The following is a 14,387-nucleotide window of genomic DNA, read 5'->3' as shown; positions in this document are numbered from 1 at the left end:
GAAAGTCAACATACTCATTTTTTAAATGATTTCCGAGGTTAAGCTCAAAAACGAACTAAATCGGTCAGGTAGTATCCAAATTACAGCAATCCAAAAAAAGTTTAATTTTTTTAATTAGTCTTAATTAACAATTATTCTCAAAAATTTCTCATTGAAATTCACAACTTTTTATTATTATCAATCATAACAATTAAATTTTCCAATTTCCATGAAAAAATTAAATTTTGATTATAAGTTTTCATCTAAAAATAAATTTAACAATTAAATATCTTGAATTGAAAAATTTTTCATTTTAAAAATAAATTAAAATCACCTATTTAATAAAATGTAGCCACATTCATTTCAACTATCCGGGAAATAGCATTTTTTGTTTCAATTATCAAATAATCTATCGTTAAATTAAAATTTAAAAACAAGTAAAAAACTGGACCTCGGACAAATCCACTCCATATTTCTCAGCAGAGAGTACTCGAAAAATTTTCTAGACTCCGGGCAATAATCTCCTGAAAAATAGAATCTCGGATCCATCCATTTGGTTCCGGTGCCGTTATTTATGAATTTCGGATAATTTGATGTCAGACCAAGATTAAGTATCGTAAACCATAGATGAAAAAGGGTATGAGTATTGATTAAGCCATAAACTATGAAAAAATGACGACAAAATAAATAAAGGAGCCAAGGAGCCAGAGGACAGAAGAACCGTAGCTAAATAGAAGTAAGAAGTTGAAATAGGAGCGAGCGCTCCGGAGACGAACAAGTAATAATGATTTCAAAAAGTAGAGTAAGGTGGTAAGGTCAAGGGATTTGGTAAATGGAGTACTGTGCTGTGCGCTCTATATATACATATACATACATACATACATATATGTTCGCGGTACGTATCGAATCGAGAAAGCAACTAAACCAAACCAAAGTAAAGCAAGTAGTGCAGAAGTATAGAGGTTTAAGCAGAAAGCAGCCCCTTATTCGCGTTAGGAAGCTTCCAAGCGACTGTTGCCGTTACGTCTTAGCTCGTGTGATTCCGCGGATGCTCGGAAACACCGGCGCCTGTGCCCGACGTCGCGACGCCGGGCGATCCAGGGTGTGAGGGACGTCGAGCGGGGTCACCCAGCAGCAAAGCCGTCCTTTTTGCGTGTTCACCCCGTCAGAAGGGTCTCGACTCTACCCTCGCTCGGACGCCGTTGTTCCTTCTCAACGTTAGTCAGCTACCTAACGTCATTAATCGTTATTAATATTATTAATATTGTTGTACATCCCCTCTATTTATTTTAACTCGCGAACTCATTTTAATTCAAAATAAAATTATTATTATTATTATTATTGATTATTAATTAATTTTTATTTTGAGTGCTGAATAACGAATCGGTCCTGTGGTAAGCCGGTTTCAGTGTCGCCGTTCAGTGCCCGGACTATCATTTTGTGATGTTCCTAATGAGTGAGTGTTTGTAAATATTAAGCCGAGATCATTATTCTATTGTATTTTATTAGAATTGTCGCGGGTGTTCAAGAAATAAAATAAATCTGTCTGATTTTCTGTGATTATTTTATATTCATCGGGATAAATTTGTAATTTTGGTTGGAAAATTAATACAGAAGAGAGTCATTAGTTTGTTTTTGGTAATTATTAGAATTTTTGGCCGCTGGTTTATTGTTATAAATATTTTGTAACGAAGAACACTCGCCGCGGCGATAAATCGCCCGACGATGCTGACCATGTCAACTCTTATGATGCCGACCACTATCACGACCATCACCAACCCAGGACCTATTTCGACGGCGAGTGTTCCGCAGAAAAGTGAAAATAAGTTGACTACTACCGCCAATATAAGTCATCCCGCCTCTGCAGTCAACAGTAAATCAGGTGCTTATTTTTAGTTTTATTTTTATGTTTTTTCGTGGTGAGGTTAATTTTTATTTTTTTTACTCACGTAATTTAAATTACCAATTTATTTAAATTGGACTTTGGGTTTGGGTTGATCGATTGGTTCATTTTTTATGATGTTCAAAAAAATTGGTGTCGATTCTTTAATTATTTTTACGAAATTCAGCTTACTTATTCTTTAAAAAATTTTCGAGGTCAGGATTCAAGATTAACGGAATTGGTTGGGTACTTTTGAGATACCAGGAATTTAAATAAAAAAAAACTTTCTCGTAATTATTACACTTAATTCAGGAGATTGATTATAATTTTGAGATTTTATTTAACAAATAATTTTATCTAATTGAATTTACATTTTTTCAATTTCTATAACTGGAATAAAAAAAAAATTTTGAAAAATTTTTTTGACGTTTTTGCCTTGAGTTGGTTAAACGTAACGATACCAAAAATTTATTAAAGTACTGTTATTATTATTATTTACAAAAAAAAAAAAATTCTCGATTTAATATAAATCATTATCTAGTTACTCTAAAAATGGCTATAATTCTTGAAATATTGATTTTTGGAAAAAATCATAAAAGACCAAAGATAGCTTGAAAAATTTCCTTCAATAAATGTTATCACACTTTTGGGCTATAATCAATATTTTAAGAGACATAATAACATAAATAGTGTTCCGATAGTAGAGAATAAAAAATCATTATCTATTCACTATAAAAATGACTATAACTTTTTAAATATTGGTTTTTATAAAAAATTATAAGAGTTAAAAGTTGTAACTGAAGAAATTTCCTACAAAAAATGTTTCGATACTATCGAGCTATCTTCAATATTTTAAGAGATACAGTATCTTAAGTATTCTCATTATCTACTCACTATAAAAATGATAATTCTTAAAATATTGATTTAAGAGAAAAACATTATCATAATTTTTTTTAATTTTTATTTTCTGGTTTTTTTGTATAATAATTGTGATAACAATAATAATAATAATAATAATAATAATAATAATAATAATAATAATAATAATAATGGTAATAATTGATAGTAAGAACAGGTCAAAAGGTCAAGAGTATAAGATGTAGAATAGCAATTGTTAGATTAAATGAATAAAGGAATGGCGAGTGTGAGGGGGAGGATAGTTTTGTTTAAGTTGGTCTTAATTGTTAGTGAGTTGTTCTTATGTTGAGCACGGTTAATCTGGTTAAATTCAGTTTAACCTTGTAATGATATTCGTGAGCCAGAATTAAGAGATAAAAGGGATGAGCGGGAAAAATAAAAGTTTGAGGAGCCGATTGATAGCTTTAGCTTCGGATTACTCTCAGGATGCACCTAAGTTTTACAGGAGAACGAGATTCTAGTTCTGTTTTTACTAACCATTGGTCACCGTAAATACATAGTCGATAAAATTTATTATTAAAAAGTTACAGAACTTTGTTATTTAATAAAATAAGTTAAGTATGACTTTTATGGCCGGGTTTAAATTTTAAATATCATAGATTAAGAAAAAAATACAAGCCTGTCGATGGCGTGAATAAAAAATAACAATAGTCCATGTATACAATAAGTATAAGTGTAGTAGAGCAAGTATTGAATTAATATCCCAACAAATATTTCATCGTATCGGATTTATTTCTTGGAAAGTTTACTCGACTTTCAAAAAGTTGTAAACTCGGTCTTTATTCGAGTCTGACAAGTACATTTCCTCTGAAAGCTGATCATATCCATAAATTTATGGGTTATTTACAGCTCGGATAATTAAAAAAAGTTTCATCAAATTTATGATTTTAAGTTTAATACTTCTAGTATATTAACTTTTTAATAAAAAAATACTTTATTATCATCATTGTTATTATTATTTTATTATAATTTTTTAAATTAAGCTGGATTATTACACTGCAGATACATTTTTTTTAATATGCTAACTTTAGCAGAACATCCAATTTATTTTATTATTTAATCGGTTATTTATCTCTGAGCATTTACAAACGGGAACCACTCATAAAAATTTTCTCGGTGATATATGGCCGATTTTTGAACATGATTTGCTAATATACAGCTGTGAGAATAAAAGCAATGATTTGTTGTAATGATGTTTTTTTTTTATAAAAATGTGTATATCAATTAACACATTTTATTAAAAAAAAAATTGGTTCAGTAGTTAATTAAATAAAAAATTTCATTTCAAAAAAGCTCCTTAAAAAAGTTAAAAAAATTTTTTTACTCAGAATTTAACTCCTCTCAAACTTAAGTCTCTCCTAAGGAGATAATACAGCGACCATGCGCCATCTATTGGAAATTTTTACACTACTTTTGATATAAAAATTATATTTGAGCTTATAAAAAATTTTCTTCACGGGCAGTTAAAACAAATTAATACTTTTATATATTTATATATTTATCTCTGCAAATTACATGCAATTTTGTATTCAAGTCATTGACATTATAACATTCGTAAAAATAATGATAATAATGTTAATTTAGCCTCAGGATATTACATATTTATAACTCAATTATGTTTTCTTGCATTTATATTAATTCAAATAATGATAATAATAATAAAAGTGTTAAATTTTAAAAATTCTTTTTGAAAATGCCAAGTACAAGAATAAGTACATAAAAAAAATGAGGTCGTGTAAATAAAGAATGTTAAAAGAAATAAATATTTGAAACAAAGTTGAAACAATGAAAGGAGTTGTTAATACTATGAATATGTTAGCACACTGGGGTGTATGCGCATTATCTATGTATATACTAAAACTTTTCATGTAGATACATGCCTGTATATATCTGTATATATTTGTATGTATAGACAATATAAGTACAAATGTAGTGCATGTATGAAAAGGGACACGAAAGCCAAATAAAAGAGCAAGACAAGCATGAAGATCTAGATCCATTTGGGTGACCGATCAAAATCTTTAGCTTTCTCTCTTTGGTTACTGTCCGAGCCAACGCGGGCGACTTCCTTCCTAAGTCCCTCCGTCCCTTTCCCTTCTAAGCGTCCACTAAATTTAACCAGTCAACTAAGGAGCGCCGAGGATTGCAACTGCTGAAAAGCTATAGCTCCTACGCGGGTATGTTTAACTGTAACTAGGGGAAAAACGGCCAAGAGAGATGAGAATAACTGTATGTATGTATATATACTGTCTGTGATTTGGCTTGATGCCCTGCGAAATTTCAGTCCCCTTTTCCTCCGGGGATAAATCTGAGTTTTGGCGCGATCAACCAGGAAAGGAAGGCAAGCTACCAAAGGAAGGGGGCAACCAGAGCCCCCTAATAACTATATGATTCAACGGGTGTTCCGTTCCTTTCGCTTATAAATTTCAGCCCTCTCTCTCGGGCTCTCATTGAACGGCGGGTATCTAACTCAGCTCTCGGAGCTGAGACAATTCACTTTTGGAGAGAAATCTCGGTTGTGTCCACCACTCATTTTTGGATAACCAAAAAACTAACAAAATTTATTGGAATTAAGAACACGCTCTCTTTTTATTATTATTTAACGCTGTTATTTTGTACCAATAAAAAATTTGCTTGATAATTTAGGGGAAATTATTTAGAGAGAAGAAAAATGCGGAGTGGATGATTTTAAGTCTATTTGTTTGCTACGGAGTGAAATTCACTCCGAGAGGATTTCATTTATATTATTAATAGAAAAAACTTCGCGAAGTAAATTTTTTTTTTAATAAAAATTACAAAATGCGTGTAAAGAGACTTCAAAATTAGTATATCCTCCGTCCTTTGATGTAAGAAATAAATTTTAATATTGAAAACGATTGCATCAATATTTTTTTTTTAATTTTTACAAGTAGCATTTTTTCTGAAATTTAAAAAAAAATACAACAAATATTCTCAAACTTAAACTTGAGATAAATTTTTTAAAGTATTTGTTTATAATTTTGCATATGAAACTTGTTTCAGCTAAATAAAAAATTATTTTAGTATAACAATTTCGTACTCGGATATTTTTCTGATTAAAATCCATATTCACTCTCAATTATTTACAGTGTACTATTCAAATTGTAATTTTTTTCTGTAGTGCAAAGATAATAATAATAACAATAAATATAGTCGACTAGCAGCTTGCTGGTACCCGTTTTTTACAACATTTTTGTTTTTTCTGAGCGAGCTTTTTCATTTAATGCGAAGCGTAAGACGGTGCTTGAGAAATAATGTATATGTGTCTAAAGATTAAAAGGCATATCCGTATTGTTCTTTACTCAAAAATGAAAGTTGTCTTTTTATGGAGTAACAGCAGCGAGTCAAGTATCCCCGAGATAGGGTACTTCCTATAATTAATGAAATTATGAATTTAATCCTTCTAATGGGAGAGAAAATGCCGAGAAGAGGGCGGGATATGCTATACAGAGAAAAGTTTAAGAGAAAGAAAATTAGATGAGCTGAAAGTTGTTCTTATGTATTAATATATAAATATATATAGATATTTACTTTTGTATAGTAACCTTTTTTATTTTTAGCGAGAAAATTTCATTTTATCAAAATGTTGAGTACCGTTTAATTAGTATTTCTATACTTTGTAATTTACTTTTCTTCACGAAATGCACCAAGTAATTTAATCATTGTTTGTATTTTTTGGCTGTGTAATAAAATATTTCTGATTATATCTAAGGAGTTTTTAGGTCAATTATCAACTTTGAAGTTCTTTGATAATAAACTATAGTGTAAAATTTAAATAAAAAATAATAAAACTAATAAAATAATAAAAATTAAATAGAGTACTCAAACTAATTCACCAGCCAGGCGTGGGTTCGAATCTCAAGTTGGTCTTAGAAAAAAAAAAAAATAAATAAATAAAATCAAATTTTGTAGCAAATTAAATATCCTAAAAAATGTCTATTAAAATTTTTACGCTATCATCGACAGTTTATTTAAGAAAAGTCAAAAACAAATAATAAGACTTTTCCTCTATTAGATCTATCTCTATTAGGTAAGCTAAAAAAATCCCAAAAAAAAGGAAAGTTTTAAATAATTTTCAATAAGTTAAAAAAATTTATTTAATTCTAAAAAAAACGAGGAGTTCTTAATAAAACTGTTGTAAATATTCCATTGGTAAATATTTGCAGACATCTTTCAGTCGGTAAAAATTACCTTTGAAGATTCCACTTCATGCTTATAAGGTCAAGCTAATAAAAACGTATCAAAAAATTAATGTTGAAATTCAAATTTAAATTTTCAATTTTTCCATTAAATTCTGTCATTCAAATATTTTCTCCCTCAGATATTTTAACTCAGTTATTGTGCTACTCGGTTATCGTAACATACGGTTATTTTGTCAACGGATGAGTAAGCGCGACATCATATTTTTCGTTTAAAATTCAATTTTCCTACTGGAAAAATTACTACTTTAAATTTAAGGGAAAAAAATCTCCACAATAAAAAAATTCAAAAAAAAAACCTAAAATTGTTTCCAAAATACTATATCTACTCAATTATCTACATAATTGAGAGATTAAAAAAAAATCATTTAAATGATAAAATGAATTTTTTTAGTTAAATTTAATATCGTTTGAAAAGTCTAAATCTAAAATTGTGTATTTTGAGGGTATTGTATGCTTTTTTAAGATAGATAATTATAAAAAGGGTTTTTAGAGTTAAATTTAGTTCCAAAAAAACAAGTTCTAGTTTGTTAAAAAAAAATTACCCTCTTCAAATTTCATCATAACGCAAATATTTCATTATTTCTCGTCAAACATTAAATATTCAAATATTCATTCGCTACAAAACGATGTTTGATTTTAAAATATTCCTTTAATTTACCTGAAAATCCTCCTCCTTCACCTGTCTCTCGAAAAAAAAAATCCGTATTACCTTGGATTTATTTTTCATCCCCGTATTGCCAGAAGCTTTTATAATAATAACCTAAAAACGTCTAAAAAAGCGTATTGAATTTCCGTAGAAAACAAAAATAAATACGATTGTTTATAATAAAAAAAAAAATTTTTTAAAAAGTACAATCTACAGAGAGAGAAATAAAAAAGTGGGTAGCTGAAACTGAGTGTTTGTTTTGTAAATGAAGTTTCAGCAAAATGCATTAGGAACAAAAATGCAATTACCCACGGATGGATGTGTTAAAAAATTGATTGAAATGGGTTTATATGATACGGTGTAACGTAAACCATATATTCGTATTTTATAAAGGGTATAAAATAAAAAGGTATATATCTCGATTTATATATATATATATATATATACATAGCTTTATGCTGTTGACTCAAATAGCCGTTGGGTTAAATTGATACGAGGAAATATCATTCCCGTAAAGACGCGGTAAAACGAGGACCAAATGACAGAAACGATAACGACAATAGGACATCAGCATCAACATTCTCATCCTCATCCTCCGGAGGACAGTGTAGGGAAATAAGTAGAACGGATGTTAAGTTAGGAGATGAAAGTATAACGAATAAAAAAAAGATATATATATATATATATATATATATATATATATATATATATATATGGATAAAGTAGGGTAATGGGTGATATGGGTGTAGAAAAAGAGGAGATGAAGAGAAAAAACGGAGAGAAAGATCCTATGGATATGGATCGAAGGATAATAGGAATAAGAGCAAAGGTATCGTATTTACTAGTAGAAACACTTGAGTAGTAGAGTTGTGTGTCTGATGCCCGGAAAGACTTCTTGGTGAATTTAAAACAGCCGATATCATCCACCCTCTTTGATCCCCCACCCTACAAACCTGCTCTAACCGCCCTTCTCTCTTCTGTGTGTATACATATATAGCACTTGTACTTGTAGTTGGATATAGCTATGCAGTCTTGGACGATCGATATGCTAATATTTTGACGCTTTCGAAGAAAATGAAATTATACCTTAGATATATATACTTTTGAGAGACATAAAAAGTAAATGCACAGTAAAGATAAAAATAAAATTAATATTTATGCTTTCAATTTGCTCTTTACAAGTTTTGTTGGAAAATATTTCAAGTATCATTGTGGAAATATATAAGAAGTTTGAGGATTATTGATACCAAGAATACTAATTTCGATGCAAAATTTTAACAAACTTTGACGAACCAACTCCATCCATGTTTAATGTATGATTATTTAGCTCATAAATTTTTATGTTCGTCAATGTATTCTAACTTCACGTGTGATGTTTTTCAGTTCTGATGTGAAATGTAAGACTTAATGTAATGTAATGCTTTTTAGTGGTTTTCGATGTATTTTAATGGTGATGTGTTGACATTTTCTTTTACTTTGTCGTACTGTGAGAAAAAGGAATGAGAATCTTTAGTTGTATTATAATGTTTGTGGCATCTACACATACATTTATGACGATTTCGATACCTCAAAAGCTTTTCATTGTTTTTTGGAGAATTTTTGGGCTTTAGAGTGTCATTTTTTGAAATTCAATGTTTTTCAGAGAATTTCAATGATTTTCAATACTTTCCAAAAGACATATATGTTTTTTTATGGTATGTCATAATTTTTTATGGTTTTGAAAGCGGGCAGTTTCGAAACAGTTTATTTCCATACTTTTTACTATTTTTCGATCCATTTCGATGTTTTACACTGGCCATCATTGAGTTTCCATTCTATGCTGATGCTTTTTAGGGTTTTCCAGCGAATCAGGTGGTTTTACTACATATTCCGGTGTGTGCACTGAATTTCATAGTTTCTGATCCTTTAAAGGTACACTAATCAATTAATCATCAAAATTAACTTGTTTATGCCCAAAGTACTAATCTGATTGAATACAAAAAAAAAGGACAACTTAAACTATGAAATTTTTGAAGAACCGTTTAGAGATTATAATTTATTATAAAATAAATTGTAATAAAATTTATTACAAAATTTTTTAAGTTGCATAAAGATAAATGTAATAGTTCGACTTTCATAAAATCTACTAAAAATTTAACGAACAAATTAACCATCAGTTTTAATATACTTTAATGGAAAATTAAAATTGAATCTATACCAATGCAATTTCTAAAATGTTTTCCTCACACTCGGTAGCTTTTAAAAATGTCAGTGCATCAGATGTCACCTATGATCGATTTGAGAAATGTTTGTTCAGTAAAATTGCTCGGTAAATTCACCCGATAAGTTAATTTGAATAAATTTAGCCGAATAGTGTTTTCAGCCATTTGTAACTAAAAAAAAAAAAAAATGTTTACGTTATTATGGTTTACGATTACTTGTTATGTATTTCTTTTACAAAAACGGTATCGTGTATTATTATTATTTTTTTATTTTCATTTTCATTATATTTACCACTTCTTCTACTTCTACTTTCATTATTATTATTATTACTGTTATAGTTATGTTATAATTATCTGGAAGTATAAAATATAAGTATCTGAACAAGAATCATGAAATAATGTTAGTGTATATATATAAGCTCTCAGTGTATTGCACAGAGCACGCGAAATTGCATTTTACTCTTTTGTTAGAGCTAAAATGTGCTAATTTTTCAGTCACGGATATTTTGTCTACGCATAACAATGTGTGTCACCTACAAACTTATATACTCAATTATTAACAAAACTATTTCAGGCATGCAACCGTATTTTTTTTATCTCAACAAAATATATAATTACTCAATTTTTTTAAAAATCGTGTGCATAAAAACGTCCCTCTGAGCGTATTAATATTAATATTAATATTAAAACATGTTAATATGAGAATATATACGACATCTTAATAATACATTGTCATTATTTTTTCTTTATACTCGAGCATGAAATAGTAAATAAATTAACTGTTACTGCAAGTATAAAAAATATTTCACCACGCTATGCGATAAAAATAAAAAGTTACAAATTTTTTTTTTTTTTTTATTTCTTGTTTTATTTATTTCCAAATATTGAGAAGACGATACCGATAAATCGATCGCAACTGATCATTTTCGACAAGTGAGTGAAGAGAGCTATTCTCTACGAAGATAATTACACTGAAAAATGACAATACTTATACCCGAGGGAAGTAATTATTCACAAGCAAGGTATACACTATCTGTCTTGAGTACTTATCTGCTCATTAATAATTTATCGTCTTCCGTAATAAGAAAAATTATACATTTATTGAATACAGTCGACGAATGATAAGTACCAATTATAATTATAATTATTATTATCATTATTAAAATAGAAAATTCTTGAATTAACTACCGAATCATTATCTAGTTACTCTGAAAATGGCTGTAATTCTTTAAATATTAATTTTATCAAAAAACCATAAGAGACCAAAATTATAGCTTAGAAAATTTTATATAAACAATTGTCTATACCATGAAGATATCTCCAGTATTTTAGGAGATATAATTACTTGAGTAGTGCTCAGATAGTGAAGAATAAAAAAATTATAATCTAGTCATTGTAAAAAATGGCTATAACTCCTGAAATATTGATCTTGGAAAAAAAATCATAAGAGACAAAAATTGTAGCTTATAAAATTTCCTACCAAAAACGTTTTTGTGTTATAAGACTATCTTCAGTATTTTAGGAGATACAATGTCTTAAGTAGTGTTTATTATCTAGTCACTATAAAAATGACTAACTCCTAGAATATTTAAGAGAAAAATTTTTTGATTGTTTTTTCTAATAATTGAAATTTAAATAATTACAATATTAATACAATAGAGTCAGCGGAAAGCACAAAGCAAAATGACCCAGAAAAATTGGCATGGCGTACTCATATCTTATTCATTGTTCCAGGTTATGTATGTACTATTAAAAGATTAAGATCTTTAAATTTTCAAATCTCTATCTCAATTGAGTTCTGAATAAGAAATATTTAAAAAGATATTTCCCTGGGATATTGCTCGGTAAGCTTTAAAATTTTATCGCCTCGTATATGCGCCACTAAAAATAATGTTTGTAATACACCCCAAGATTGATGTGGATTTATTTTTTAAGAAAATAAATCCACAATAAATACTCGGGTAAGAATATTTATTTTAAACGGAAAAAAAAAATTTATAAAAATTATATCTCGGCAACTATTTTTATTTTTTTACTCTTGTTAGTAAAAAGAGTCAAAATAATTTGTATACACGGAAAGAAGTAAACTATAAAATTCACTAGGATTCCGGAGAATTTAAATGATAAATATTACAAAATGATTATTAAAATCACGATTTTACTGATTGAAATGGTAATTTTTAGAAGTTGATCATTACTTATTATAAATCAACTATAATATATTGCAGTTTACTTTTTTCTATGTACCATCAAACAAAAATTTCTTTCTTTACTCTATCAATTACCAATTTAACATAGTGTCAATAAAAAATTCACCGAGTATTATGAGTCGTGCACTTTAAAATTTTCTAAACTTTTGTTGTAGTAAAAAATTTTCTTTTAAAAAAATTACAAGCTTGGAAAAATTAATTGAAAATGTCAGTCACTTTTTTCATTAAAAAAATAGATGTGTGTATAGATAGATAAAAAAAAAAAAAAAGCTCGTAAAAAGAATAAATAATTTTATAACAAGATTGATATTTCCAATAGTAAAAAGTAATACCATTTCCACACATTACACGGTTATAACGACTAAAGAAAATAAAGAAAAAAGTCAGAGTTAGAATTAGAGTTAAAGTTCGAGTAATATAATATGTATAATGTTTTGTGAGGCCTAATGTTTATCGTCAGCGACGTTGACAAATTATTAAATAAGAAATGATAAGTCAGAAGTGAGATAAATTGTATTGTGAATATGCATTTGTTGTGCACGAGATTGAGACAGCTAAGTGAAAAGGCAAAGACTATCAGCGACGTATCTGGTGTATTTATGGCTTCAGTAGACAGTTAAAACTCAACAGGTTACAGCTGAATTCAGCATTGCACAAGAATAACAGTCAGCACTGCTACTGTACATTCTACTACTGTTCTCTTCTATTCTGGTTATACGATCTACAATCAAACATAACTCAAGAGAACCTGTACTCTGTGCTCTACTCTCTGTACTGAGAATAAACGGGCAATACTAACTTTTAATTCAAAACAAATACAAACTCACTTCTCTTACAAGTTAAATTAAAAATTCGACTCTCGATTGTCCTCGCTTTATTTAAATGAAAAATATATCTCGAATTAATGTTACTACGCTAGTCTATTCTCTTCCAATTTACTTTGTCTCTGTTGAGGTTAAACGATCGAGGAAACCCTCGGGCACGGAAATAAATTAATACGTCAATTTCGTAAAATAATTCTTCTTTAAATTACGTTTATGAAAAGTTTAATAAAAATACGAGACTCATATCAATCAATTTTCTAATGGAATAATAATAATATTTTTCTCTTCAATCAATCTTTTAAGAGTTATAGTCATTTTTATAGTAACTAAATAATGAGCAGTACTCAAGACACTGTATCTCGTAAAATACTGAAAATAGCCTTATTATATAATAACATTTTTTGTAGGGAATCATGTAAGCTACAATTTTGGTCTCTTATGATTTTTTCCCAAAATCAATATTTCAGGAGTTAGAGCCATTTTTATAATGATTAAATAATGATTTTTCATTCTTCATTATTTGAGCACTACTCAAGTTACTATATCTCCTAAAATACTGGAGATAGCTTCATAGCACCAAGACAATTTTTTGTATGAAATTTTCTAAGCTATAACTTTGGTCTCTTATAATTTTTTGATAAAATTAATATTTAAGGAGTTATAACCATTTTTATAGTAACTAGATAATAATTTAGTATGTGATTAAAATTTTTTTCGTCTTTTACAAATAATAATAATAATACTAATAAGTATTAATAATAATTTTGGCTCATTAAAAGTAATTATGTAATTAGGAATAACAATTAGAAAAAATTATCAAGATAATTGAAATAAGTAAACAAACAATGATTACGTCGTAATATAGAGAGTACCTACATTTTAATTAAAAACTGAAGAGAGTGTTTTAACAAACAAAGAAATTAAATGTGACAATAAAATATAACGACGGGTGTTAGCGTAATTAGCGTAGTATGATTTTATCTAGTGGAATTTAGTGGTTCATAATCAGAGGTACCCGTTGACTCGTAACATATCCGGTCGTGGCTTCCGCTTCGTGGGAGCGAGCCGTTTCCGTTTCGAAGTGGACTGTGCCCACTCGCAGCCCGTAACTCGCAGCTAATTCTACGCAGATAACTATGTATAACATATATAACAACGTGCGTGTTATAAGTGTACATTTATTTAAACTTAGCATCTACATACACGTCCACCGCCTGTACATTACTCACAATCACTGTTTTATATACACACGATCCTCCGCTCGACAGTCTTGCTCCTATTCGCGATCCTTCAACTATGTCTCGTAATTCGCTTTCAATAAAAATCCAATACCAAAGTTTTTAAATACTTGAAATTCAAATAAACGGGTAAATATTTAAGATACGAAAAAATTATAAGAGACTTTTTATGCTAGAAATTTTACGTTCTGCAAAAAAAGGTCCTTATCAACTTTTACGTATCTTCAATCCTGTAGTCAGATTTCAAGCCCCAAGTTCTGAGATAACAT

The sequence above is a fragment of the Cotesia typhae genome, unplaced genomic scaffold, assembly GCF_013202065.1.
Source record: "Cotesia typhae breed Kobodo isofemale line unplaced genomic scaffold, CoteBio_Ctyphae contig_43, whole genome shotgun sequence".
NCBI lineage: Eukaryota > Metazoa > Arthropoda > Insecta > Hymenoptera > Braconidae > Cotesia > Cotesia typhae.
This window is presented reverse-complemented; position numbering follows the sequence as displayed.